Here is a 3,964-nt window from a genome sequence, read left to right as displayed (position 1 = left end):
AAGAGCAGGCTCCCAAAATGGAGGCCTCGTGAGCAGGCTCAGAGAGTTGGTAATGTTTGAGAAACACTGTGAGGCAATGAAGTGAGGTGAGCTACTCCAGGTCAGCTTGTGTTTTATCTGACAAACACCTGTGTGGGACAACTGTGAACTTATGTCCGCTTCATTTTTTAAATGATAAAATGTTTGTTTGAATACTTAATTTAGTCTATAGATTAAGAGGAACATCATCTGACAGCTCACTAAATTAACTGAAAATAATGTTATAGATTATTAACCTCCTAGAAAGGCTCGGTAAAAAATAAAATGTTTGGTTAAGCGTTGGAAGGTATTGCTAAAAAGCAGCCAACATCATACTATCAGTAAAATATTGATATTGAGAGTTATTAAAAGATATTTGGTGTGTGTGTGAGAGAGAAAGAGAGAAAGAGAGAGAGAGAGAGACAGAGACAGAGGCAGAGAGACGGAGAGGGATCTATTGAATGTGCAGGTTGTAGAGAAGAAGTGTTCCAGTCTTGTTTCAATGGGCATAATTATACATGTAAAATAAAATTTAAGGCCCTCCATAACCTCCAGAAGTTCTTTGGAAAGAAACATAAAGGGTATTTAACATAAAGTCCATGTTCTTAGTCACTACAGTATGCTGGTAGTTGACGTAATTTTTAAGGATCTCTGTCTGGCCAGTTTTCTTTCTCTCATTTTCTCCTCCTGTAAAATGATTACACTTGAGCTTCTAGAAGTCTTCTCTTCCTGCATATGCAGTGATCTATATGAATCAAAAATTTAAATATCCCACATTGAAAATGAATGAGCCTATAGGGCTGTGCCAAATCAGAGACTTAACTCTGATTTAGCAGCCCACATAAAAAGGTCTTATCAGAATTATTTTTTCTGGAACATTGGTTTTGTTACTTTTTCTAGGGTATCTTCACTGTGACTCTGCTCTTTTAGATGGGTGACTGATTCTTCAACTCAAAGCGTTAACTTTTAGCCTGTTATATTCCTGGTTATAGTCTGTTTCTATATCATGCCTAAGTCTGTGTTAAAATATTAGAAGAAATGATAATTGTTTAAAAAGCATATTTGTATTACACATATAATTTCTCTAGTGAGAACCATAGAAGCTGAAATGAGCTTACTTTTGTTAGTTATTCAACGGATAACACCTTAATTTCTGATTGGTTTATAGAAAGAGAGGGATAGATAATTGGGGCATAGAACCTATGTCTTAATAATGTACCCTCAGCTCTAAAATACATGGGACATTTCTGATCGAATTGTTAATAATTCTAGCCTGCACTTCTTTCCGTGTCGTGTTGCGATGTGAAATGTTCCACTGAATATGAACAGGGACTTTTGAGTCAGACCATCCTGTAGTTTTTTTTTTTCACCTCTTTCACAACTATCTGTGGGCCTTGGGCATGTTACTTAACATTTTAAACATTTATTGTTTATAAAATGAAAATAATACTATGTGTCTCATAGAATTGGTGTAATTAGCTTAGCATAGGACCTGACACATATGTAAATGCTCCATAAATGTTAGTACATATTATCGATTGCATGTACTTAATTGTCCTCTATGTCCAGTTCCTTCTGAACCCATTGAGCTGCCATATTTGGCCTGGTGGCACAGAAGTAGCAGCATGTATAAATTAAATATCAAGCCTGAATCTCATACTTTTAGCTAAGTTTAGTATTTTGTTTTGTCTTTAGTATTGTTATGCATTAAACATTTTCCAGTATCCCTAACCTCTGAACATATTCCTAATTTTCCTATTTTCCATGTTGATTTCATAATGTATATTCGAATTCCTTTTCCAGCTATATAATAATAGTGACCAAAGTCAAGTAGTGGCTAATTGGCAGAGCCATGATTTTGACACACACACAGTCTCAAACAGACCTGCTATTTTGACTATTATCCTTATTACTAGGATATCGACTCCATACTTAAATGTTATTTATATTACGGCCACATTTACTCAGGTTACCTTAATTGAGCATTCCCTTATATTCTGCTTTGGATCCTAGATACCATTTTTGCCAAACGCAAAGGCCTTTGAATGTCAAGTGCACCTAACTAGCAAAGAAAGAGCTTGAAGCCATTACTGAGATGTTGGGGCACAGGTGTGCTTTGGCAAAAAGAAGGCATGGGTCACACAGTTGTTGGGCATAGGGAGAAAATATAATCCTGCAGCTATAGTCACTGACTTAAACTCTATCAGTACCTCTGATGCTTGTGACAGAATTTTCCTCAGGTTTGTGACAGAATTTTCCTCAGGTTTCTTGGTAAATCAATGCTTGTGACAGAATTTTCCTCAGGTTTCTTGGTAAATCAAATCTCCTGCTTTCTAGGAGGCAGAGATAGTGGAGTTTTTGGTAACCTGCCTGATGGAGGAGACAAAATGCATCTTCCCTTATATGCAGTCATTCAGCCTCTTCCAAAAGGCTTTCTACCAATGTTACAGTGATTTGCAATGTCAGTGTATGTTGATGGTCAACCACTGTGCTACAGGATTTCAGTTGTTAGTGTAAGGATTTTTCTGGAATAGTGGCATTCTTCTCACCTAACTCCAGAAAGGGTTTGCTTATCTTTCTTATTACTAAAAGGGCAAATAAGCTGCCTAATGCTGGTATTCATAAAAGCAGGTCCTGAGCACCCCCATGCCATTTATGTTTTCAGTTAGGAATTGCCTGCCCTAACTTTTCTGTGTTGTATTACTTGTCTGAATTCTTATTCTTTCATTTATATCATCACTCCAAAGACCTGAAACTTGACACTGTTTTCTTGGCTCTGTTCACAACTGTTCTCTGTGTTCAAGATTCAGATTTTACTCCCTGGCTATGTAATCTCAGATAATTCCAGTTAACCGTTCAGTTTAATGTGATTCAATCTCTGAATCTCTTGGTTCAACACAATTTCCTAACCTCATTCAAGTCCAGCCCATCTTCACAAAGTGAGACCTCTCCATAGCATCCATGCTTCTCTTACTTTTTCTTCCTGTTACTTCTAACATTCAAATTTGGTCCTTGCATGTTCCAAACACAGACACAGGGAGCTCTGTAAAACTATAGCTTGTTTGCCTGATAATTTCTGTGTTACACATGCAGTAGTTAATGGAGAGGAGAGACTAGGTAGAAGATGTTCGCTACATTAGCTAGTTTCATAACCCAAAGGCATAATTTCTCCCTGAGCAGCAACAAAAGAATGTTTAGAAATAAAGGCGTCTGCTAATTAAGTTGTGTAGCCTAGGAAAGTTGAGCACCGCGATTAATCTTGCCTTCTTACAGGACCGGAGGGGAGTCCTTTCCTGGTGCTCTGGATGGGATTTGATGAAAGAGACTGAAGTGACTCCAGTTTTCCGCACTCTAAGCAGGTGAAATAGAACCTGATTGAGCAGAGCGCTGAAATCCACGAAAGACTCAGTGCCCAGTGTGATTAAGATAGTTGTCTTCACCTGGCAGAAGCTCTGGATTAATGCACGTTGAAGTTTGGAGCATAGATAATGCAGATCAGAGACTTTAAGATCATTTTCAAAACTGTCCCCAAATATTGCACTCTCCTCTGCTATATCAGTGGGCAACCTTTGAAATCAGGGCTACTAAAGAAAATCCTTGAAAATATATTCATTTATTTAACAATTATTTAAAGAGTGCCTATGATGTAACAAGTACAGTTCCAGGTTACAGGAATACATTAGTGAATAAAACAGATAGAAAGTGTTGCTTTCATGGGGCTTATAGTTCAATGGCGGAAAAAGGCAGTTAAGATAAGTAGGTGAAATCATGAGAGAGTCAGAGACCGAAAGGGAAAATGAGGTATGTATGATATTCTGAGCTAAGGATGAGGTAAGGCACCTTGGGGCTTCAGAGGAGAGGATCATTTGCAGGATGATAAAAAGAGCAGATGTTCATTAACTAGTAGTTTATGCTGCCCTATAGATAGGTCAAAAAGGTTATCTCT

This window comes from Pteropus vampyrus, unplaced genomic scaffold (genome assembly GCF_000151845.1).
Source record: "Pteropus vampyrus isolate Shadow unplaced genomic scaffold, Pvam_2.0 Scaffold8, whole genome shotgun sequence".
NCBI lineage: Eukaryota > Metazoa > Chordata > Mammalia > Chiroptera > Pteropodidae > Pteropus > Pteropus vampyrus.
This window is presented reverse-complemented; position numbering follows the sequence as displayed.